Raw genomic sequence first — 27,118 nt, forward strand, 5'->3', positions numbered from 1 at the left:
TGCAATATTTTAATGGAAGTGAAATATACTTAATTTCCATGGAATTTCCCATGTGTAGTAAATAAATTTGACATCTTATCACTGGATTAACATTTGTTATCGTTATTCTTACTTCTTACTTAATACTTACTTAATACTTACTTATTCTTAATTCTTACTTCCAGGATTACTTCCATTTTAATTAAATTATAACTAGAAATTAACATCTTAAAGACCTCTTGATATAAGAACTTTTAAATATGATTTCCTACTGGCATCATTACATTGTAAAGAAGGAATAAATTGAGGAGCATGATTGTTTAGATAAATGATAATGGTTGCATGAGGCTTATTCACCAGTAACATTGGACAGAACGGATTGTTTTGCACTGGTTTCTATTTTTTATTTTGTATATCTAGATCCCCAAGTCTATATTTACTGAGAATCCTTTCCCCTGGAAGATGTTAACAAGCAATAAAATAAATTGTCAGCATCTGACTAGATACAAGGTTGTCATTAAATTATTTTCAAATACCTTTAGAAGTAAAAGAAGTAGAAGAAAAGCATTCCACAAATAGAGTAATAATACACTGATATTCTAAAGACTCAGGTAAAGGCATAGTACAAGAGATTTCCCACCATCTTTTTCTCCACCCCGTTCTATTTGTTTGTTTGTTTGTTTGTTTGTTTGTTTGTTTGTTTGTTTGTTTGTTTGTCAGCTGGGAATATATCAAACCTTTAAGGTCGCTCAGACTAGGCATTGATGCCATGTAAGTCAGTACTCCTTTTTTTATAAAGCTATAGTCAGATTCTTGCAAGTCTGAATGCACTTCCCTCCTATCTCCTTTTATCTTTGTGCAAACTAGGAAGAGGCTTGTCTGAGACATTTCACCAGATTGCATTCTTGCCCCAGGCTCAGACCTCTTTTATCTGACCATTGCCTTGGTATCAGCTGTTCCTTCTGTCCCTCAAGGCCATTCCCTCTTCCCCCTACATGATGATTGAATGTCATGTTTTATGTATGACATTCACAATAGTACCCAGCCTAATTTACTGGACAGAGTGTTGGGAGAGTAGTATGAACTTGGATTGGTAGCATCAAATAAGTCACTATCTTACTTTATCCTGTCTTCCTAGACTGTGGGGAAAATAAATGACATAAACATCTCAACTATCCCTAGCTTTTGCCTTGCTCTGTTGCTGTGCACCTAGTAATGCATCCTAGTAATGGATAAAATGAAAACAAAACATGGCAGATAATGTTTACCAACAGCATATGGGGACACTTTTTCTTATAAAAGCCACTGGTCATAAAAGCAATAGTACTTACATTTATATACCAATCCATAGTGCTTTACAGCACTCTTAGAGCAGTTTACAATGTCAGCATATTCCTCCCAATAATCTGGGTCCTCACTTTACTGATCTCAGAAGGATGGAAAACTGAGTCAACCTTGAGCTGGTCAGGATCGAACTCCAGACTGTGGGCAGAGTAAGCCTGCAATACTGCATTCTAACAAATGCACCACAAGGACTACATAATTTTATATATCAGAATTACAGAATAACAGAGTTAGAAGGGACCTTGGAGATCTTCTAGTCCAACCCCCTGCTTAGGCAAGAAACCCTACACCACTTCAGACAAATGGTTATCCAACATCTTCTTTAAAACTTCCAGTGTTGGAGCATTCACAACTTCTGGAAGCAAGTTATTCCACTGATTAATTGTTCTAATTGTCAGGAAATTTCTCCTTAGTTCTAGGTTGCTTCTCTCCTTTATTAGTTCCCACCCATTGCTTCTTGTCCTGCCCTACTTACCACATTAATTCATACGCAGCTTGTTTAGTTTGGTTTGGCCATTGTGGCTTGCAAGCTACAGCTGATAGCTTCATATGATGTCTGAGTCCAGCCATTATGAACTTATTCAACAAGCAATGTGTTAATGTAATGTAATGCCACTTCTGTGAAATACTGATACTACTATCAAGGTTGATTCAGTGACCAGGTAAAGGTGTTATGGGATAAATATAATATATCCCAAATTGTAAAGAGGACCTCTATGATCTTCTTGTTTATGTATGATATTCTGTTTAGGATACACATTGCATATATATTTGCACAATTTTCCTCTAAATACTTTTTCTTGTGCCTTGTACTTTTTGTATTTTATACTTTTAATAATTATTTTATATATTTATTGTTTTAATTAATTGTTGTATATAGTCCAGGGTCACTTTTTCTGAGCTGGGCAGCAATATAAGTTTCATAAATAAACAAACATATAAATAAAATACTGTCTAGACAGAATCCTAACATTCCTACAACATTTAAAATTACCCATTTTTATTACTAAGAGTAAAAGCAGATAACACTTCAATAGATTATAATAATTAAAAGTATTAAACCATGTGTTATGTACCATGCCAGAAAAGTCTTTTTTACCCTGAAATATGAGGCAATAACATTTAACCAACATAGTTTTGAGGAAAGCAATCACTTGTTTACCTCTTGGGCATTCTGCTTGAAATATGGTTCCATTCTACTTCGAAATAATAGTTATAACTGAGTCAGCCGAGAGTTTTGAAGAAGATGGGGAAAATTCTTACGTGGGGTAGCAACTGCTCTCCTATTATAAAAATGTTTTTCTTTTGAAAATCCCTCTATTTACATGTGGTAGATATGGCAGATTGTCCTAAAGAATGAAGTGGGGGGGGGGAGGGAATGACCAGATATAGAGATTAACTTTTCAACATTCATTGGAAAAATGGGAGCAAAAAACTAACGTAATTTAAAATTTAAAAACTACAGACTTTTTATCTGAGCCTCTTGCTAGATCCAACAACTAAGTCTAAAGTCTATATAAGACTTGAATAGTTGTTAAAAGTTGTTAAAAGTTGGAATTAGCAATAGCAATAGACTTATATAATACTACATAGTGCTTTACAGCACTCTCTAAATGATTTACAGAAGCAGCATATTGACTCCAACAATCTCGGTCCTCATTTTACCGGCTTCGGAAGGATGGAAGGCTGAGTCAACCTTGAGTCAGTCAGGATCGAATTGTTGGCAGGGGGCAGAGTTAGCCTTGCAATACTGCATTCTAACCACTGCACCAGGATGGCTCCTAAGAAAGGCCAGACTTTCTGGCATTTCAGTCACTGGATATTCCTGATATTAAATGAAAAAAAAAAGTATCACTTAGCATTGCTGTAAACTTTTGAGATGGGCCATTCAGAATGATTCAGTATGTTTGCCAAGGGAACATCGCCATCTTCACTTATACAAGTAGTTAGGGAAAGAGGCATCTGCTGAAAAATTAGAGGGTTACATTCTGCTTGGTCACAAGGTAGAGAATATTTTTTCTACTGCCAGGGAGAGAAACATTTACAGTTTTGAGACAGCCGATGATTTGAGTTCTTTCTTTCATTGTACTTTATTGTCTCCCTGTGTTGTGGTTCATCAGCGGCCTGTGCAGCTAGTAGCTGATTCTGACAGCAAGGAGGCTGGTGTGGTGCTGCGCTAGCAGCCTGTGCAGCTGGTACTCGAGTCAGACAATGAGGAGGATGGAGAAGATGTGGTGCCAGAGGCCTTCAGAACCTCCAGAAGCTCCCATAAGGGAAGAGGAAGAAGAGGAAGAGCCTCTTCTCGATGCCCGGGTGCGCAGAGCTGCCAGAAGGCAGGAGTGGTTCCTCAGGAGGAGGTCTCCTCGAGAGTAAGGCTTGGAGCTAATTGGCCACTCCCTTAGCCTATTTAAGGAAGGATGACAACTGAGGCAATTTGCAGGGAACAACTTCGTTCACTCTCCTTCGTGCCCTGATCTTAGTTCTCCTATCAGTTTCCTGCAAAATGCTTCTGGGCTTTCTGCCAACCATAGTAAGATTACAATTATTTATTCTTTGGATTCTTGTAGGCTGTTAAGAAAGTTAATTAACAGCCTTTATTTGAAAAAGACTGATTTAATTTAGTAAACTAAGGTTTATACAGACTTTGTGTGTGCTGCGTCCTTTGGGGTCCGTAGCTGGGGCAGAACACTGTGCTTCTTATGTTTCAATGAAATACTGAATGGGAAATTCCTGCAATGGAGCCTTTTAAATTTGTCATTTCCGGGGGGTTTTTTTTGGAAAAATTGTCTTTTCCCTAGAGAAATTCTGAGACATCATCCAAATAATTTCCCTTTTCTCCAATGGCGGAGAATTTCAATCATTTATGACCAGTTCTATTTTTTTATGGGCTTATGTCCTCAGGAATAACTACCTCTACCCACTAAACCTGAGGGTAAGAAAGCTAAAGCCCAGGGTGTTCACAAATATCTTCTTCCCTCACAAACAACACCCTTCCAGGCCCTTCTTTTTAAAAGATTTTTGTAATTAAAACAAAATTAAATTGGAAATGGATGTTCTGCAAAGCAGAGTGCTGCCTCCTATAATTCTTTCTTAGCTTTGTAGAGTTTTTAGAATATAAAAATGTCATATAGCTGCCCAGAGTCTCTTGACAGTGAGATGGGTAGTGTATAATTTCAATAATTTTTTTAAAATTAAAAATACAGCTACATTTGAATGTGGCCTCACTTGGCCAGGTAAAAGAAATAAAGCTGAGGTATTAAAATGCATTCTTGGGAATTAGAGTAAGTGATGAGGATATTTATTTGTTTGCTTATTTATTGGCTGGCTGAAGTTTATAGGCTTCTCCAGTCATATACATAGATTTACATTCCAATATCCAGTAACTGAGTTTAAAAATATATAAATAGCATTATAGCATAATGTAATATTGAAGAGCAGTCAAACAACAATGACATAACGCCCTTCACCAGGAAGTAACAAAAGCATTATTTTCTAAAGACCTCTAGAAAAGCAGGTCTTAATGAATTTTAAAATCCTAGCAGGACCGGAGTCACTTTTATTTCTGAGAATATACCATTCCAGAGAAAAGCCAGAGTGGATGACCGCCCTTAATGGCTTTAAATAGATATGAAATGGGAGAATTGAATGCTGTGGCAGCCCACAAAGGAAGCTCTAAAACCTCACTGCCTCCATCCCAATTGGAACTGCCCACTCAGGAAGGAAGAAAAGTACTGCAAAACAGTGACCTCCACTTCCATGTCTCAAAGACAGTCCAGAAAGTTACCATGACTGATGAGCCTTAAAATAATTGAGAAAATTAGCCAGACCAGTCCTTCTATCTTGATCTTACCACAGTTATCTCTAAGATATTTTAGTATGGACTCATTTCTGTATCTGGGCTTCACTATGTAGGAAGGCCCGCTCCTCCCCAGATTAAAATATTCTTTATTCTTAATATTAAAAAGAGGCAGGATAGAATACTTCCCCTAAAGGAGAAGAGGAGAAGTATCTTAACAAAGGCAGAAAGCATCCCCAGTCTTCCTACCTTAGGAAAACAGCTTCAAACAGAAGCTTGAAGAGAAGAAATGAAGATTTTGTATCCATTTCTGAAAGACTGGGCCAAACTATTTATAAGTAAAGAGTAGCCAGAAACCCTAAACAAGCAACACAATAGGCAAGGAGTCAAAAATGACAAGATTAGCTCAGACAAACGAACCCCTAGGATTTGCATTCCCCTGTTTGCCTGTATAGTCAGCCATGACCCCTACATGACCCAATAGGAATCTGGCAACAACCATTAAAATATTGAAGGACATATTCTTGCACAGGAACAGGCATCACAATCACAAAGCCCCAAGAATGTATAAAATCCCACCTACTCTCAACCCCATTTTATCGGCCACCCCAGAAACATTCTGCTGTCACTAATTTCTGGCTACCAAATAAACAGAGACTTCTTTTCCTGCAGCCTGCCTCCATTTTATTTCCAGAGTCTTTCTCTTAGCTTGGAACTGGACCAGATTTTTCTTCCAACAACTATAACTGAAAAGACTCAAAATAAACTGCTTCGTTCAGGTTTTTCTGAAATTGCAGGCCAATCATGTCCTATTTCTTTTTTCTTTTTTTTTTCTTCACTTGCTTTACAATGGCTGGCAACTTCTGATATTGACATTCAATCCTTTACACATCTCTTATGCTCAGTATGAATTCAGTTGCACTTCAGTGAACAGGTAAACACCATTCTAAATGCCTATCTTAACCCTCTCCCCCACTTACATCCTCCAAAAGTCCTTATATTTCTTCAGAAATGAATTGTCCAATCTTTGCTATTTAATCAAGCTAATGAAAAACAGAAATGGGCTTTCGGCATAACTTTGTATAGCTCTTGAATTCATTCCACAAGAGAAAGAGAGGAAAAAATAAGTTTCACAAGGAGGAAAGGATTATGTCAGACCCAATGAGTGTCCCACTAACTTTTTTCTCAAGCTTACCCACTCCTTAATTCAGCCTCCCCACTCTGTAGCCCCCACCAAAAAAAATGCAGCCACTAAAAAAGAGAGCTTGTCTATTGTCTCTCACACACACAAAAGCAAGCTTCTTTACTGCAGTTTCAGAATAGTTGTTAGTTGCTCAGCACAACTGCATTAAGCCAATTCACAAAGCAATTAATCTTCAATGCCTGGATTGAAAATGATAAATACCCCACTGAAGCCAGTAGTGAGGAGAAAAAAGCTGCTAACAAAGACAGATATATTGGTTTTACCAAGTTGTGTATCAATACTTTGGAGACTATAAAAGATTTTTTATAGTATTGTTAAAGAATTTACAGACAGAGAAATTGGGCAAGATTAGGAATGAGTTCATTATGACTGTTTTAGAGACAAGCATGGACAAACCTTTGGATAATTACTTTATTTATCGCCCCTCAGTAACTGGTGATATTATATAAGTGCAGTAAACATCATAACTAAACTCCTGAAGGACCAGTTAACAGAGCATGGGGAGAAAAATCTATCTATGTGGTCACTAAGAGCTTAAATTTGATGATAAATAATCAATTAATCAAACACTATGGGGAAAGTGAGTTTTATATACATTTCAGGCACTAGGCTACACATCAGGAGACTTTGAGTTATAGTTTTGCCTTAGGCACAAGGGCAGAGGTATACTGTCCAGATCAGAGGAACTGATAGTTTTACTCTGTGTTGCATTGACCCAACCACATCCGAAATACTGGGTCACCACAATACAAAAAAGATGGTGAAGAATTAGTAAGTACATAGAATAATAAAGATGATAAAGAGCTCAGAAGGTAAAATCTACACACAGCAGTTAAATAAACTTAGTATATTTAACTTAAAGAGGAAAAGGCTAGTAAACTATGATATTAGTATTCTAATCTATGAAGGGATATCACAGAGTAGAAGATATAGACTTATTCCAGAGCAGGGGTCTCCAACCTTGACAACTTTAAGACTTGTGGACTTCAACTCCCAGAGATCCTCAGCCAGCTTTGCTTTGCTGGATGAGGATCTCTGGGAATTGAAGTCCACAAGTCTTAAAGTTGCCAAGGTTGGAGACCCCTGCTCCAGAGTATCCAGGAGTAAAACAAAAACTGATGCAAAGAGGAATCAAGCAAGGATAGATCTCAAGAAGGACATCCAAACTTGAAATAAGGAGAAATTTCCTAACTTTGAGAGCTATAAAGCAATCGAACAGATTGCCTTCTAAAGTCATGGTTGAAAGCCAAGAAGGCTTTCAAGAAAAGATTGGATAACCATTTGCCCAGAACAGTATGAGGACTGGCAGGAGTTGGACTAGAAATCCTCCAACATCCTTTCCAACCCTCTCATTTTATGATTCTATATATTTAAACATAGCCTTTTCAATTTCCATAATCCTGAGTCAATCTTGAGCTGGTCAGAATTGAACTCCTGGTAATCAGTAGAATTAACCTGCAATACTGCATTCAAACCACTGCATCACCACGGTTCTATAAATAGTATGGAACAGAGAAGTAGAACCTGGTTGACAAAAGATTCTTCAGGAATGGCTAATTCTTCTCTCTACTGACATTTCCCAAACCATGGAGAGTAATTAGGATTGCAATTTGATATAATACAAAGAGCTGCGTTGGCACAGTGATTAGAATACAGTATTGCAGACTGATTCTGTCCACTGCCAGAAGTTCAATCCCGACCGGCTCAAGGTTGACTCAGCCTTCCACGCTTCTGAGGTCGGTAAAATGAGGATCCAATTGTTGGGAGCAATATGCTGACTCTGTAAACTGCTTAAAGAGTGCCATAAAGCATTATAAAATGGTATATTGCTAGTTCTATGCTATTGCTATAATATAATCGCTTCAGCATGGCTATATTGAAAATACTTTAAGACCCCATTGGAGTAACATAACTGCATCTGTAGAATGGAGAATATTGAAACAGCCTTGACTAACCAACTTCATTTGGCCATAAGATTTCACAAGCGGATTTCACGAGCGATAGCTGAGATACATATAGTATTTTTGCTATTACAGGACTTTACAATAATTCAGAGAGTAGAAGGCAGGAAAAGTAATGAAAAAAAACCAAGTGGAAAGTTATTGGATTTAAGCAATAGTGAAGACTGCAAGGGAGAGGTTGAGTCTGAAATTATCAATGTGTAACAACCTATTTACTTCAAAATCTAGCTCCAGTGTTAGTCACCCTGATTTAAGAAGGATGAAGATAAACTAGAGTTGGGCAGTATGGATGACCAGGAGGCTAGAAACTAAACTACATGATGAGAGACTGAATGAGCTGAGTACATTTATCCTTGAGAAGAGATTGTGCACTATGTTAGCAGTCTTAAAATACCTGAAAGAATATCAGAAAGTATGTTACAAAGAAAATCAAGGCCTATTTCAATGCAGGATATAGAATATGAAATTAAGTAATAGGAAGACAGATTCTGACTGAAAGCAACAGACAACTTTTTACTAGTAAGTGCAGCTCAATGAACCAATGATGTGGCAAGTTCTCCTTCCCTAGTTAAGTTCTAATGCAAACTGACTTTAAAACCTTTGATTCTATGATGAGACAGAAAAAGAGGATATTAGCCTGGTGAAAACTACTGTATCTCTCATACTTTCAGTTTGTATCTCATATGTCATTTATTTCCCCTGGGTTATTCTTGACTGCTGCAGCAAGAGTCCTTCTATGGTTTAATATCTTTTTTATATTTCATCTAATCAGAAATAAACATTAAAGTTATTGGTGTCTATGTCTTCAATGGATTTTAAAAGTTATTGTGCTCTGCTTTTCCAAATATTGTTTCTCTGACTTCAAAGTACCTATGTACGGCTGTTCCTGAATGATTCAGGGATCTTAGTTTAATTAATATAACATTTCAGTCTGGAGAGACTAATTCATTGGAGGATATTGATGAAAACCACAATCCTCAAAGTGCTCTGATGATTAAAAAAAATAATCTCAACAGGATTGTAAAATTATTCCTTTGAGAATAGTCCCTTCAGCCTTCTTAATCTCATCTTGTGTTTTTAAAAAGGTTTTGTCTTCTAATCGCTGAACTGAAAAAGAGAGAGAAAGAAATATTTTTTCATTTTTTTAAAGGGCTTTCAGATGCAGAGAAGTTATTTAAAAGAAAATCCTCCTACTGATCCACTATATTTCTTTCTCAGTAATTTCTATGAAAACATTAGCTTATGTTGGTTTCAATCTGCCACTCATCTATTGTACTCATGAGGACACTTGATGGAGGTTTAGTCAAAAGAAAAAAAAAATGTGCAGATCTTGCTTCCTAAACAAGCTAAGCCATTCCAGAGAAGTTAATCCTGAATATGTTTTCTAATTTATCAATCTGAGTTTGTATCAGGGGTGAAATCCAGCAGGTTCTGACAGGTTCTGGAGAACCAGCAGCAGAAGTTTTGAGTAGTTCAGAGAACCGGCAGATACCACCTCTGGCTGGCTCCAGAGTGGGGTGGGAATGGAGATTTTGCAGGATTCTTCCCCTGCCATGCCCACCAAGCTATGCCCACCAAGACACATCATGCCCACCAAGACACACCCACAGAACCGGTAGTAAAAAAAAATGGATTTCACCACTGGTTTGTATGTGTGTCTGCACTCATGTCCCTTCATATCAAGCAACTATTCCCACTCTACCCTTCTAAGTCAATGTGTGTATTTGAGTACTTTAAGCTTTTTCCATGTACATAACAAAACTTTTGCTTTCCTCAGTTGCAGCTATCATTCAAAGGAGAATAACTAAATAAAAACAAGCATTGTTTGTGGGAGATTTAATTTTTTAAAAAAAAAAACAAATACACATAGTTTCTTAATACTGTAATGCAATCTGACAAGAATTTGCATATGCAGCATGAGCGTTTTGCAGAGGAAAGGCGAAATCTCCCCCGCCCCACCAGCAGGTAGAAATGAGTCATTAGATTCACAGCAGGCATTCTTCTTCTTCATAACCTTAGAGGGAAGCAGGTGCTAAAGATCTAAAGGCACACCTTCCTGCAATCAAAACACTATCTCAAAACTAGAAATAGAATCTAATTATGTTGATTCTAAATGGTATTTTCACTGATAGCTCTGCCTTCAGCTAGTGTAATTTGGGTGGGTAGCTGTAAGGACAAGGCATCCTGTTTATGGATTTTTTTTTTTTTTTACACATGAAAATACACCTTTTGTTGTCTGGTCTTCTTTTGCAGCATCAGTAGAGAAGCTTCAAGATCATTAGCTATCATTCTAAAAGGGCAAGATGCCAAAACCACTCACTGAAAAAAGATAGACCAGATCAGTAATTGAACCTTATTTTCCTATTAGGGTTAAAGCCAGTGGTGAAATCCAAATTTTTTTACTACGGGTTCTATGGGCGTGGTTTGCTGGGCATGGCAGGGGAAGGATACTGCAAAATCTCCATTCCCACCACACTCCAGGGGAAGGATACTGCAAAATCTCCATTCCCACCCCACTCTGGGGCCAGCCAGAGGTGGTATTTGCCAGTTCTCTGAACTGCTCAAAATTTCCTCTACTGGTTCTCCAGAACCTGTCAGAACCTGCTGGATTTCACCTCTGGTTAAAGCTATCTCTTCCACTGCTATCAAGGCAGCAACTGGAGAATATATTGAACAAATAGCTTGATGAGTTTAGAGATGTATACAAATGAATGCTCCTGTGTAATCATAGCTTGATATAGCAGGGGTCTCCGATTAGATGGAATAGCAATATCATATCAATAATGCAAGGTGCCGGTTAATTCTGTCCTGAGAATAACTAGGAATTTGGTATGAGGGTCACTCAGGTGAGAACTAATTAACAGTTGTTTGTTATCTGTCCCTCCTTATTTTCCTGATATCCTTCAAGACTTGGCTTTATCATCAGGACAGGGGTCTCAGGTAATTGGTGAGGTTTTCAGGTGGCCCCTTTGCTGATTGAATCTCTTGTATGTGCTTTTTTAAAAATGATTATTTGACATGTTTGTTGTTTATATACTTTTTTTTTTTTTGGCTGTACAATGTCCATAGTGACCTCTTGTGAGGTAGGCAGCCATATAAGTTTAATAAACTTGAGTCCTCAGGGAGAAGGGCGGTATACAAATTCAAATAAAATAAAAAATAAACAAATAAGCTGGTTGGAGGTAAATACATTTTGTTTCTAACCTGAATTTTTACATGTGTGTTGGAGGAGTTAGTGGAGAATAGTATTTGTTTTTTCTTTCTTCTAACAGTCCAATCTTGAATGCCCTGCTGCTTAACTAATGATTTTATTAATTTTACTTAGTTGCCCAACTTCAAATTATTTTACAATAATCTGGCTGCTGCCATTTTGTGCCTCATGTATGAAAAGTTTGACCTTCTTGGACTTAGTCTCCTTTATTCAGCCACTTCTTCCTGTTAGTTTGTCATAGCTTGGAAAAAATGGAAAGGGGGCAGATCTTAAATACTTCCCATACAGTCTTAGACTTTGTGTAATAGCAAAGTGATGAAGGAAGAAAGTAATATAACTTGTACTCCTGAGATACAGTAAGTTAAGAATGGTACATTTCATTGCTGTGATGAATCTCTGCAGGTACAATGGGTTACTTCTTCTGTTTTTCTAGCTCTCAATCCTGTCTCCCACATGCTTTCAAATATGCTCCAGAGCAGCGGTCATCAACTGGTGGTCCGTGAGAAAATTTTGGTGGTCCTCAGAAAAATTATTTGCATTTTTTATATTGCACTAAATCAGGGGTCCTCAAACTACGACCCCTGGGCCAGATACATGCAATGAACATTTGTGTTGCTGCAGAGTCTCCCCCCTCAGGGTCTTTTTGTGTGGGTCGGAGGGGGGCAGAAATTCTGACTCGGGGTCTGCTTCAGCCTCCTGGTACCTGGCAGCCTGGCAGTACCTGGCCTTGCACTCCCACAGGTCTTCCCTCTGCTTGGAAAGCCTATGCTCGTAGTCCTCAGTGATGTGCTTCTGCTGAACCTCCTTCTCGGCCAGATCCAATTTGAACTGAGCCAGCTGTTTTGCCAATTTTTCTCATGGTGGCTGCTTAGCTCCAACAACTGCTTCCTGTTGGGGCCCTAAGGAGCCCGGGCAGGCAGGCAAGGAGTGGCTGGGAGGGGAGGGACGAGCAGAGGTTGGCAAGGCATCCCTCGACATGAGTGACATTTGAGTTGGCCATGCCCAACCAGTCACATGACCATCTAGCCATGCCCACCCAGCCGGTCATTAGGCAGATCATATTAATGGTCTGCAGGATTTAAAATTATGAATTTACTCATCCTTGAGGTCCGAAAGGTTGGTGACCCCTGCTCCAGAGAATTAGCTGAATCTCCAGAATGGGGGACATCTTCCTCCAATGTTTGTTGCCTGTTTGGAGGAAAAGTACAGTACAGGAGATGAATGAGAAGAGAAAAGTTGCTTCCTTTTTAATTCATCAGTAGAAACTGTCTCCACTGATAGACACATACCACTGAATACCTCCCTTAGTAAATCATCATTACTGTCAATCAGTAGCATAATTATTCAATCAATATCTTTTTTTATTTGTCTAACTAAAGGTAACTGTGATGATCATAAAACAGAATGAATACTGTATATCAGATTTGCAAATAACTGGCAACTAATTCTATCTGTAAGGGCTTTTGCTGAATAGAAATATATTTGGCTTTTTATATAATGCATGTTTAAATTACTGTTAGACTTTATCAGAGGTGGGATGCACTTACCTTCCCTACCGGTTTGCAAATGTAAGCGCATACGTTCACGTCCTTCCACGCATGCACAGTGCTTGCCAGTGGTGGGTTGCTCCCGGTTCGCACCGGTTCGCAAGAACCGGTAGTAAAAAAATTTAATAGTTCGGAGAACCGGTAATAAGATTGGCTGGCCACACCCATGAACCGGTTCCCGGCCCGGTCACCAGTCACTTACCCCACCCACTCCCAATCTATTGCTGCCTGCTGAGTCCCAGCTGATGGCTAGAGGGGAAAAAAACTGTTTAAAGTCTTGCTGTGGAGCTTCAAAGGGCCGCCCTACAGTTGATCAGTGTTAAAAGAAAAGAAATGAGTAGACCGGTGCCTGCAAAAATAGAAAAAACAGCCCCTTTCAGCTTCACCATAGGTTAATTAGCACAAGTTGATTAGATCGGCCTCCCGACTCTCAGCTGATTTGCGCTCAGCTGTTTTGCGCAGGGCTTGCAAAGAGTGCTGGAGCAGATTTTTTTTCCCCTAGCTATGCTGAAAAAACGAAACTGAAAGTAAAGCAGGGTCTTTGCTACAACGTGACAAAATGAGGCAGAGAGATATTTCTTTTTCTTTTTCCTCACCAAAAAAGGTAGGTTGAAAACTGCAAACAATGGGAAATTTAGGGCAAAAGAGTAGAGTTCAAGATTTCAAAACACAAAAGAAAAAAAGCTCTATTTAACTAGGGAATTGTAATAATTGAGATACTATTAATTGTATATTGTGTTGAAAGCAGAAATGGTTAAGTTGTGGTTTGGAGGAATATATGGGGGAAATTATTTGGTTTATTATTATTGGTAAATATAATTAATTGATTTATAAGAAATTGGATTGATTAATAGACAAAAAATGTAGTTATATAACTAATTGATTTATGTTAAAATGTTGAATTTGTATTAAACAACTGTAATATTACATAATTAACCAATGTGAGGATGGATATAAAAATAGATGACAATGGGAAGGTATAATATAGAATAGAAGGGAAAAATTGAATTTGATTAAGATTAGAGATGAGGATGAAGGGTAATATTGGTTTTTTAAAAAAATAGATGAGGAATAAATATGGCAAAAAGGAAATATAGAAATTGTAAATTGAATTGAAATGACTAAACATTGTTTAAATTTGTGAACCGGCCAAATACTCTGTTCAAAGAAAATATATTGTATGTTTGTATGTGTGTTTCTAATTATTGCTATTTATTCATATTTGTTCTCTTTTATTCTTTAAAGTTTTAACAATTCATTCTTTATCTTAATATCTTTATATTTGTTTGGAGTTGGCTTTCTTCCCTTTCATCTTTTTTATTGTACAGCAATCTTTCTCCTCAAACCTACCACCTCTCTCTTTTCTTTCCTTCTTACTTTCTCTTCACCCCCTCTTCTTCTCCTCCCTACTTCCTCTTCCTTTCTCCTTCTCCTCCTCTCTTCTTCCCTCTCTTACTCCTACTCTAATTTCCCTTCCCTTCCTTCATCCCTCTCTATTGCTGTATCCTTTTATGCATATGGACTACTCAGAGGGCTGAAAAAGTTATTTTTGACTGGTCCTTGTACTTTTGACCAGTCCTCAAACTTACGACTGTCCTCACATTTTACGTTTTTGCCCTATCTTGTCACCATGGTGAAGAGAAGCAGTTGTGAAATGAGTGACACGGTTATTAAGAATGCTACAATGGACATAAATGATGACCAGTCATAAGTGCGAAGACCAGTCAAACGTGTGAGGACCTGTCAGAAATCACTTTTTTCACCCTTCTGGGTAGTCCTTTTCTGCATATGGACTACTCAGAGGGCTGAAAAAGTTCTTTTTGACTGGTCCTCTCACTTTAGACCAGTCCTCAAACTTACAACTGTCCTCACATTTTATGTTTTTTGCCCTATCTTATCACCATGGTGAAGAGAAGCAGTTGTGAAATGAATGACATGGTTGTTAAGAATGCTGCACGGGCATAAATGTGAGGATGATCATAAGCGTGAGGACCAGTCAAAAGTGCGAGGACCATCAGAAATGACTTTTTTCAGCCCTCTGAGTAGTCCCTATACACATAGCCATGCCTACCCAGTCACATGACCTCCAAGCCACGCCCACAAAATAAGCCACACCCACAGAACTGATAGTAAAAAAATTTAGAACCCATCCCTGGTGCTTGCGTATTAAGCCCAGGTGGGTGGGCAGAGCCTCCTGCAGTCGCCACTACCGGTTCACCGGAACTGGACAGAACCGGCTGAATGCCACCTCTCTTTCAACTCTGTTTCATTTTAAACTATTTAATCAGCTGATTTGAATTCTTTTAAGCAAAGTTATTTAGATTGTATCACTGGTGATTATGTGATGTCAGTGAGATGTGGATCTTGTGTGCTTTGTTCCAAATTATGAGAAAGCGGCAAAATTCTATGGCCACTACCATTTCTAAAACATACCGTATTTTTCGGAGTATAAGACGCACCTTTCTTTTTATAGAAAAGAATTGAAAATATTACAGCCCCGTTTCTTCAACCTCGGAGCTACCAGATATATGCTGCAAAAAAATGACTGTTCATAAGATGGCAGGAAAGAGAGTTTTTCTCGATTTCTTGCTGCGTTCCCAGGCCAGATAACACAGCCTTATATTAGAAATCAGCAAGAGAAGATTTTGTAGAAGACTAAGAGCTCAGAACCAACAAAAGCTGTACACATGGAGTCCACTTTCTGTACAAATGCTAATTGCTAGATATTTGTTCTTAATATTGTATTATTTGCTTATGCAAGCAAATATTATTTGCTTATGCATAAGCAAAATCTACTTCTACAGAACATGCTACTGTAGTGAACACTGAAATGTCATAACAGCTATGAGTGAGCTGCTTAGGCTGTCCCTAAAATGTATAATGAACTTCACACTGTTCTTCCTCTTGTCACAACATATTTCCTCAGTGTATTACAGGCCCAATCAACCACCCAAAATTGGTATGCTATATATAACACTACCAGAATGAAGAATGGGCAAATCTGTCATGTTTCATTTTGGTCAGTTTCTCATTGTTTGAAATCTTAAATTCATTCTGTATTCCTGCACATTTTTGGAGGGAAAAAGGTGCATGAACATCTCTGGGTATATGCATTTTGGTCTGTACCTTTTCTAACATATGATACTTTCTAGAGCTTATTTCTTTGGAATTTGTATATATAGCAGGAAGTACCATGGGAATTATAACAAAAATGATGCTCCATTGTTTATGTAAAATGCCATGGTAAGGAGCTGAGTAAAGGATATGGGGGACTGGATTAGTAACCAGGAGACTGTGAGTTCTAACCCTGCTTTAGGCATGAAACCAGCTGGGTGACTTTGGGTCAGTCACTCGCTTTCAACCCAATCCACCTCACCAGAGTTGTTGTTGTGGGGAAAATAGGAAGGAGGAGGATCAAGTATGTTCACCTCCTTGAGTTATTTATAAAAATAATGAAGTTGGGATACAAGAAAACCTTCCTTGTGACTGATTTGGGTTTTTATTTTTTAAAGTTATATATCTATTTTATATGCATTGATTTATTCCATCAAGAGCAAATGGTTGTTGTTAATTTTCAGCAGAAATGACCCTAAGAAATTAGAAAACCACGGGCTAGGTACAACCCTGTAGTCTCATATTATTCACACCAGAGATGGGTTTCAGCAGGTTCTGACCAGTTCTGGAGAACCGGTAGTGGAAATTTTGAGTAGTTTGGAGAACCGGTAGTAAAAATTCTCACTGGCCCCACCCCCTCTGCCTCCCGAGTCCCAGCTGATCGGAAGGAAACGGGTATTTTGCAGTAACCTTCTCCTGGAGTGGGGTGGGAATGGAGATTTTGCAGTATCCTTCCCCTGCCATGCCCACCAAGCCACACCCACAGAACCAGTAGTAAAAAATTTGGAAACCCACCACTGATTCACACCTGGTTTAAAGCAGTTGTCTATCATGGCTCATTTTAGGATTTAGCTTTATCACTAGGAGCATATTATCAATGAGCTGATCAGCAATTTGGCTGGCCATCTATATATATTTTTTAAAATATATATTTAAAAATCTAGTGGACATTTCTTATCAATACTTCATCTTATTTCTCATGAGAGAGAAAAAAATTGTGCAACGGATGCCCAACTTTCCAGAACACAGTGAACTGCAAGAGCATCCCAAAGAAAATAGAAGACATAAATTGGGCCAGATTCTGTTTTTCTTTTTTTCTTTTTCCCCTTTCTGTGAGGACAATCTTCAAATAAAGTACAGAAATTATTCTTATTGTGAAGAGTTCTCAGAGTGCAAGCTTGCTGTAATACTATTGGGGGTCAGCCATTAAAAAATCTTGTTTGTTCCTGATGGAAGACAACTCAACAGACAGATTACTTTTTTTCCAGGCCATTGAATTCTATTCTAGTATTTAAATGCTATCTTTAATGCTGTCTGACTTTATGTACTTTCTCATACTGTCTGTCTGTGAGTGAATTAAGGCTATTCCACCAGCCTTGAGCCTTGTAGATTTGGGGTTGGTTTAAGATAGTTGCTTATTATCATGGGTTCTTTTTTAAACCATACCCAATTAGAATAATAGAATAACAGAGTTGGAAGGGATCTTGGAGGTCTTCAAGTCCAACCCCATGCTTAGGCAGGAAACCCTATACCATTTCAGACAAATGGTTGTCCAATCTCTTCTTAAAAACTTCCAGTATTGGAGCATTCACAATAAGATAAGTTGTTCCACTGTTGAATTCTTATTTTAGGAAATTTCTTCTTATTTCTAGGTGGCTTCTCTTCTTGATTAGTTTCCATCCATTGCTTCTTGTCCTGCCCTCAGGTGCTTTGGAGAATAGTTTGACTCCCTCTTCTTTGTGGCAACCCCTGAGATATTGGGGTTGCTACCATGTCACCCCTACTGCTACCATGTCACCCCAGTCCTTCTTTTCATTAAACTAAACATACTCAATTCCAGCAACCATTCTTTATGTTTTAGCCTCCAGTCCCCTAATCATCTTCGTTGCTCTTCTCTGCACGCTTTCTAGAGTCTCAACATCTTGTTTACATCTTGAGAATCAAAACTGGATGCAGTATATTCCAAGTGTGCCCTTACCAAGGCATTGTAATTAGATTGACCAGACTCAAGAATGACACAAAAGCACTGGATCCAGGATTTGATGATTTTCCAACTGAAATATATCCTATACTGTATTGTTATTATTGCTATACTATTGCTATTCCAACTGCTATTATGTTTCCTTATTCCATACTATTACAATTACTTATACACTGCAGAAAAAACAATTGCTACCAACCTACCTTCCATTGACGACCTGTATACTGCATGAGTCAAAAAGAGGGCTGTGAAAATATTTACAGACCCCTCTCACATCCTGGACATAAACTGTTTCAACTTCTACCCTCAAAATGACGTTAAAGAGCACTGCACACCAGAACATCTTGGTGGAGCCTTGGTAGTACAGTGGTTTAATGCACCCTGTAATTAACACAGCTGCCTGCAATTTCTGCAGGTTCGAATCTTACCAGGCTCAAGATTGACTCAACCTTCCATCCTTTCTAAGGTAGGTTAAATGAGGACCCAGTTTGTGGGGGCAATAAGCTGACTTTGTATAAATATACAAAAGTATGAAGGCTATTGCTTAACGCATTGTAAGCCGCCCTGAATCTCCAGAGAAGGGCGGCATATAAATCAAATAAAAATAAACAAACAAAAAAACATCTAGACACAAGACCAGTTTTTCCCCAAACGCCATCACTCTGCTAAACAAATAATTCCCTCAACACTGTCAAACTAATTATTAAGTCTGCACTACTATTAATCTTCTCATCTTCTCATCGTTCCTATCACCCATCTCCTCCCACTTATGAGTGTATGACTGTAACTTTGTTGCTTGTATCCTTACGATTTATATTGATATTGTTTCCTGATTGCTTATTTGTATCCTATGACTACCATTAAGTGTTGTACCTTATGATTCTTGATGAACATATCTTTTCTTTTATGTACACTGAGAGCGTATGCACCAAGACAAATTCCTTGTGTGTCCAATCACACTTGGCCAATAAAAAATTCTATTCTATTCTGTGCTTTATACTATTGCTAGAGCAGCAACTGCAATAGCATTTTAGCATTATATACCATGCCATAGCACTTTACAGCACTCGCTGGGCAATTTACAATTTAGAAGCATTATTTGCATACAGTATTGTCCCCAACAATCTGGGTCCTCATTTTACCAGCCTCGGAAAGACGGAAGGCTGAGTCAACCTTGAGACCTGTCAGGATTGAACTCCAGGCTGCAGGCAGTCCCTTTAACTATTGGGCCACCAGGGTTCTTATACTCTTACTACAGTATTATATATCAATGTTTTCTTTTTTACAAAACCTGTTAATTCTTCTCACTGGGCTTTCTTCTACTTGTATCATTTCTTCTTGGTCATGGCCAACATGCCTCTTACACAGAGGTGAAATCCAGCAGGTTCTGACAGGTTCTGGAGAACCAGTAGTGGAAATTTTGAGTAGTTCGGAGAACCGGCAAATACCACCTCTGGCTGGCCCCAGAGTGGGGTGGGAATGGAGATTTTGCAATATCCTTCCCCCAGGAGTGAGGTGGGAATGGGGATTTTGCAGTATCCTTACCCTGGAGTGAGGTGGGAATGGAGATTTTGCAGTATTCTTCCCCTGCCATGCCCACCAATCACACCATACCCACTAAGCCATGCCCACAGAACCGGTAGTAAAAAAATTTGGATTTCACCACTGCTCTTACACCTTTCCATATTGTGCTTTGTCTTGCTTTGCCTCTATGTTTCTTTTTACTCTTCTTTCAACCATCCACTCCCTCTGAAGAAAAAATTCCTCCTTTCTTTTGGCTGCTGTGGTCTGTGTGATGATGGTTGCAGAGCTCCAAAAGATGCCTCCTCCCACACCTGTGTCAAGATTGCTGCTTTATTGACAAATCTGCCATGCTGATGCTTGAGGAAAGGCTCAGACGGGAGGGGAAGGGGCAACATAGATGCTTGCAATTTTGTCAAACAAACAGCTCTTTCACACTTTCCTGCCTGCTTCCAAATGTTTTGAAGACATTTTTGCCTTCAGATACAAATCACTGCACAGCTTTGCTGCAGAATTTGATGGAAATTACTTTTGGTGTGGACAAAGATTTCTCTAAAGCTGCCCTCCTTCTAATATAATGAATGTGACAAATTGTAAGGAAGAAGGGAAGGGAAGGCAGAGTAGAAATAAATAATCAATAGATAGAAGGTAAGTCTGCTGGCAGTTTACTTTATAAATGACAATTCAATCCAGGTGGCAGGAAACCTGGGAAGAAGCATTTCAGAGCAAAGAAGCCAAACTTAATGAAATCCCTATCAGTGAGACTGGAAAACTATTGTGGTTTCCAGATTTCTATATTTACCTTAGCTTTAAAGTTCACTTGCTGAAATCTGTGTCATCCTTGCTTTCCTTGATCTTGCTTCCCAAATATGCCAGTTATCTGTACATACATTCATTATTATATAGTTACTACATTTTGGCTACAAATAGCTATGAATTTGCATGCTTTAAAAAATGAAGTAAAAGGATAGATACAAGCCATATTGAATAATTAAGTCCCGGGTCATTTTATTTTTTTAATTTTATTTATTTTTATTTTTATTTATTTATTTATTTATTTGTCAAATACGTATAAGATAACAGATATAAGTATAAACATGATTATGAATACAGGATAAGGACATGAATAAAAGGGAACATTAGGACAGGGACAGTAGGCACGCTGGTGCACTTATGCACGCCCCTTACAGACCTCTTAGGAATGGGGTGAGGCCAACAGTAGACAGTCTAAGGTTAAAGTTGTGGGGGTTTGGGGAAGAAACCACAGAGTCACGTAGTGCATTCCAGACCATTCTGTTGCTGAAGTCGTATTTTTTGCAATTGAATTTGGAACAGTTTACCTTAAGTTTGTGTCTATTGTTTACTCATAAACAATAAATTAAACCCATTCAATAAGCCTGTTAACCCCAAATCAGGCTTTAAGATTCAATAGATAACTTGCATCATGTTTTCCTTAGATATGAATATTTTAAAAAATGTTTCTTTCCATCCTCTCCAAGTCAAAATATTGACAAATATTGTTGTCCTGCAGACAACAATGAAGGGAATGGATGATAGTTGGAGAGGGATGGGATGGGGATCTGAATCACATCTCTCTTGTCCAAATGCATACTCTTTTAATGAGTACAAAATTTTTGTAGCTTGTTCATGATAAGTCTAAGCCTAAAGTAAAACTGTTCCATAGTATTTAAATATCAGTAAAAAGCTTAGGTGGGAAAAAACTATGTATTGTGCCCCAGATAATAGCAATAGCAATAGCACTTAGACTTATATACCGCTTCACAGTGCTTTACAGCACTCTCTAAGTGTCTTACAGAGTCAGCATCTTGCCCCCAACAATCTAGGTCCTCATTTTACCCACTTCGGAAGGATGGAAGGCTGAGTCAACCTTGAGACTGGTGATATTCAAACTGCCAAATTGCAGGCAGCCAGCAGGCAGCAGAAGTAGCCTGCAGTACTGCATTCTAACCACTGCACCACTGTGGCTCATCAGTAAATATGTAGTCACATAATCCATGTGTTAAGAAAGTTGCATGCAAAAAATAAACGCCGGGGAAAACTACATGAAAAAAGATGATGTTTTTGTGGTATTTTTAATTGCAAAATTTTGATAGAACAGATATATGACTATATGCACATGAAACTGAAATGGAGATAAATTGACTCACACATTTCTGCAGATAAGTGAACATTTTTGTGGGTGTTATGTTATGCATTAAAAATAGTTTTAGTTATCTCTTCAAATAACAAACCTATATTCACACTTACATTAGCTTTTGTTTTGTTATTGTTTACTGATTAAGACACAATTGGCTTGATTCACATAATACCAAGCCATAAATTACTCTTTACAACCTACAATAAGTGAGCTATAATGCCAAAAGCCAAACTAATCTCATTTTAGCAGAATGCGCATTGTCAGCTTGTTTTATACAAGAATCCCACAATTTTATGAGATAGCAATGATGTTTTATTGAAAGTCAATAAGGCTTCTCTAGAAGTTCTGAAGGGAACCCTGGCATTTCAAGATGTTATGTTGCCAAATCAAAACTCTATGAATAGCAACATATATAAAAATTACCATGTCTCACACACAACTGTGATGAAGAACACTTCTCTGCTGGAGAAATAGTAAAACATGAAATAATTTTTTATCTGGAACACTGAAAAGGGAATTTGTATCCAAGAGAATCCACTACTATAATGGCTCCACCAGCAGTAAACACTACTACCATCTGAACTAGTTATTTCATTCATTGTTAAATATTTCTAATTCTTATTATTCTTTGATGTGGTAGAATGTAGTCTGAATTCCCCAGAGGAAAGGGGTTGCATTCCAGATGGCAAAGAGACTGCAGAGCTTGGAAAGTTTGGTCAGAAGGAAAAGGGTTAAAATGGCTCCACCCTAGGTTTCTCAGAGGGTATCTATAGTTATGCAAATAATTGTTTTGGTCTGTCAAGATTCTGTCTATTGGTGAAGAACAATAAGGAAAGCTACTCAAAAGTAACTCTATATGTCATTCTTGAGACAAGGAACAATTCCTATTCACCTACTACATGACATCTCTTCAGATATAGGAAAAAAAGGGGAAAAGCTATCAAGTTTCCACATAATCTTTTTTCTCTAGGCTAAAGATACCCAATATCTTTGAGTGAATCTCATATGTTTTTTCCTTTGGGTCTCTTTGTATCCTGGTTGCTCACCTCTGAACATGCTCTTCCCTCACAGCACAGACAGCTCATTATCTGACTCTGTGCATCTTCCTTCTAAATGAAAGGTGCATAGCATTGCAATATTTAAAAATGGTAACCCTATCTAGCTTAAGCAAAAATAAAACACTGGAAGTGAATTCATTTAAGTTTCTCAAATTACATTAATGAATAAAATAAAGAGCTAACTAAATATGCATGGACTTAGCTAACTATCCATGATGTATAATTTTTCACAGTTTGACATGTGAAAGCCCTGATGATTATTCTTAGTCATTTAAGGGAGTTGAGAAACAAACAGATTGCATAAAATTGACCTTATTTCAGTGTCACATTTCACTAGGTGGCACTGAGGAGTTGCTTTCTGTGGGCTAACAAAAGAACATATATTTGTTAGTGATGATTTGGTTCTAATTTCATCATATGCTTCTGCTATCAGATTTTAAAACATTCCACTTGGGGGTAAGAATCATTCAGGGAAAAACACTATAATTTGAATAAATTATTTCAAGCCAGTCTGCCAACACAGGCAAGCAATGCCATACAAATATAAGAATGTTATTTATTAATAGTGGTAAAACATGGAGAAAAAAGAGCAATGGCTTTGGAACTTTTAAAAAAAGGCAGAACATATCATTGAAAATTGGCAGCTGGATGACCAAATTTGTAGCTCAAAGGCTGTCCATGAGTGCTGGAGACATGGATAGCCAACAAATCATGTGTTGCCTCTTCTGGATGTTCACCTGTTGCTGTAAATTTCATTAAATGAATATGTTCAGACCGGTTCAGACGAACCAGTAGTTCCAACGATCAGCTGGGAGCGAACCGGTTCGCTCCGACGATCAGGTCGGCCCGCCTGCCCCTGCGCTTTACTTACCTTTATCTTCTCAGCTGATTGGCACGGCAGAGTGGATTGCCATGCCTCAGCTGTGTTACTCCCGAGTGGTAACACAGAAGGTTAGTATTTGTGAAAGTATTTTACAAATATTTGCAGTTCCAGTTTTACGCGAAGTGCGCGATCACCGAACTGGTTGTTAAACTGGCAGCATCCCACCACTGCTCTGTTCTGTTTTCATTAACCTGCAAAACAGCTTTTCAAATCAAGAGTAACATTCAGAGAGGTCAGAAGAGCTTTGTTTCCAGTCTTAACCCCTTCACTGATAGACTAGTTCTGAAAAAGCCTTGACTAAGATAGCCAAGGAAAGAATGGGTTCTATAAGGAGTCTCTGCTTCCTCCCCGATGCTATGAATGCTGCTCATCCACTAATCCAGAAGTAGGGGATGCTGCTGAGTTTGCTAATCAATCTTAATTTATTCCATCTACCAAATAGAATGACTAAACCTTCTCCTTGATCTTGTCACTGGAGAAGTTGGTGAATAATAATGTAGCCATGGAGAGAAAAAGAGAATGTCAAGTTACTTAGGACTTCATAGGAATCATTTTCTGGAAGAGAGCCTCTGCAGTTCCCAAATAATGCTGAACAATCTCCCCTTTGTATCTCATCAGATTTGCATTTGTTCTTCGAACTGTGACTGTTGTTGTAAACAATTGAATGCAATTGAGATAATATTTTCAATCATCCCCAAAGGGAAGAATCAAAACAATAGAGATGAAATTTCTCTGCAGTATTATTTAAGGTACTGTGGTTTAACTTTTGAGTTGCTGTTGTTTCAAGATGAAATGGAAGAATGGAGTTTTTCCCACTTAAAAAGAAAAGCAGTCTTATAACCGCCTACTGCTAAAAAGTGATTTCCAATCTTATAAATCAACTTAACAGCTCTTCAACCCCTATAAGGTTACAAATAAATATCTCTTCTTCCCATGACCTGTCTCTTATCTATATGCAAACCTATAAATCATCAGTTTTTCAGTCTTGGTGTCAACAAACATTTGTAAAGAGTTACCAGAGCTTTATAGAAACTTCTTTATTTTAACTTTGATCAAACAATCCAACTTTATATTCCTTCTATTCTGACAGTCTAGATTAGTTCTTTCAGATGTTGGCATAGGATGTGGTCTCTCTTCAATTTTATTTTATTTATTTATTTATTTTACATCCTAAAGGCTTCTTTGAGGTTTTAGTAAAACTCTTTTGTAAATCCAGTAAAAAGTTATTATCCAGGACATTCTTTTGGCTTATCATTTTTGTTTTTACTTTAGCTGTCTTATTATCCACACTTGTTTATTATTTGTATTTATGTTTCTAATATTACTGAATACTGAATCAAGCTAAATTTGTTTCACGTTGAAATTCTTTCTTTAATAACTTTGGCATAATCTATCCATAGAAACAAACATCATTGCTGACATTATACCGATATTAGTAGTTACTAATTTCTGCCCCCCCTTCTTTGAACATCTCCTGGAGTATTTTAAATGTTATAACATTTTGTGTCATTTTGTAAATTCCCATACTATTTGAAAATTTTACACATTTTTTTACATTTCTGTCTTGAGTCTTTAATCCCCTCTGTCCAATTTCTGAAATCAAAAAGTCTCCAGTCTATGTTGCGAAATTTGATAGACAAAAAATTTAATTCCCGTGAAAAGCTATATATTTGATATTACTTCCAAAATCTTATAGTCTCAATATTCCAAATTAGTTTGGATCATAATTCATTTATAACTTTCTTATAACTTTGCTAATTATTTTCAATTCTTTACATCTTAAAGTTATGATTAATTTTTATTTTTTTCAAGAATAAAGGTAAATTAAACAGGTAGCTTTATAAATTTAATATTGTGAAGGTCTCTAATTGTGATGGAATGTGGTGAGGAAACACATCCCCAGGAGGGAAGGGTGCATTCTAGATGAGTAAGAGCCAACACATACCACATAGAATCATAGGGCTGGAAGGAACCTCAAAGGTCTTCTAGTCCAACCACATGATCAAGGCAGGAGACCCTATATACCATTCTGGACATATGGCTGTCCACCTCTTCTTGAAAACATCCAGTGATGAAGCATCCACAGCTCCAGGGGGCACATTATTCCATTGATTAATTGTTCTCACTGTCAGAAAATGTCTCCTTACTTCTAGATTGGATCTCTCTTTGACAAGGTTCCCCCCATTACTTCTTATCCTGCCCTCTGGTGCTTTGGAGAATAAATCAATCCCCTCTTCTCTGTAACAGAGGACTGCAAGACATTTTTGTTCTCACTAATCCTTCTGTTCAATAGGCTAGATATACTTAGCTCTCTCAATCATTCATCATACGATTTAGCCTTCAGACCCTTTATCATATTCATTGCTCTTCACTGCACAATTTTGTCAGCATCTTTTTTTTTGTATTGTGGTGACAGAAGTGTATGTAATATTCCAAGTGTGTGGCTTCACCAGTGCATTATCACTTCTCGTGATCTTGATGTTATCCCGCTGGTAGTTCCCCTATGCAACAGGAACTTTGAAAGGTATCATGTGTGAGAGAAACAGGGTGAAGACAGGCTCTCCCTTATAGTTCACAGAGTATATTGTAGATGCACACAGAATCATCAATCTGGAAAGAGTTTGTCTATGGACATGGAACAATAAGAAACTGAGCTTGGAAGAATTTCTACATGTCACTCTAGATTTTGGGTCTGACACTAATAGCTTTAAAATAAATTAATAAGCAATTTATGAAAGTGATTAGAAAATGAGGTTAGTGTCATTTATTTATTTTTTAATATAGTTGAGAATTTTAAAAGCAAGAATAAAAATTAATACAAAGTGGAATAAGAAGATAAAAAAGTTAAAAATAGAGAGCGAAAGTACAAAAAAAGTAGAAGAAAAATAGAAAAAAAAAGAAAAAAAGAAGTAGCTTCCAGTTTTCAGCAGTTATAAGTACAATTGTAGATTTATCACTTTCTGTAAAGTTACATCATGATTCTCTTTATAATTATATAATATAATTAGTTATGAGTTATAATTATAATTATATAATATAATTAGTTATGAGTAATTATAACTAAATTAGTTCTGTTTTAATATAGTGTCTGACTCACAAACACCTTAAGAACTGCTTACAAATATAATTTTTTTAAAAATATGTATTTCTTGGAGGAAAAAGGGACAACATTCCTGTTTGGCAGAATTACTTCATGCCTTTAATGCCTCATGGAGTTAAAATGGAAAGAGGTCCTTTTCAAAGGACGCTGGTGGGATTAAAAACACTTCTTGAAGAGTTAGGCAGCTGCACCCTACAAAAAGCACAACGCAGTTGCTTTGAGGAGTTCCCCTGTTTGACTATCCATGGATTAATACAGGAG

This window comes from Pantherophis guttatus, chromosome 2 (genome assembly GCF_059756535.1).
Source record: "Pantherophis guttatus breed Tessera chromosome 2, ASM5975653v1, whole genome shotgun sequence".
In the NCBI taxonomy this organism is placed as follows: domain Eukaryota; kingdom Metazoa; phylum Chordata; class Lepidosauria; order Squamata; family Colubridae; genus Pantherophis; species Pantherophis guttatus.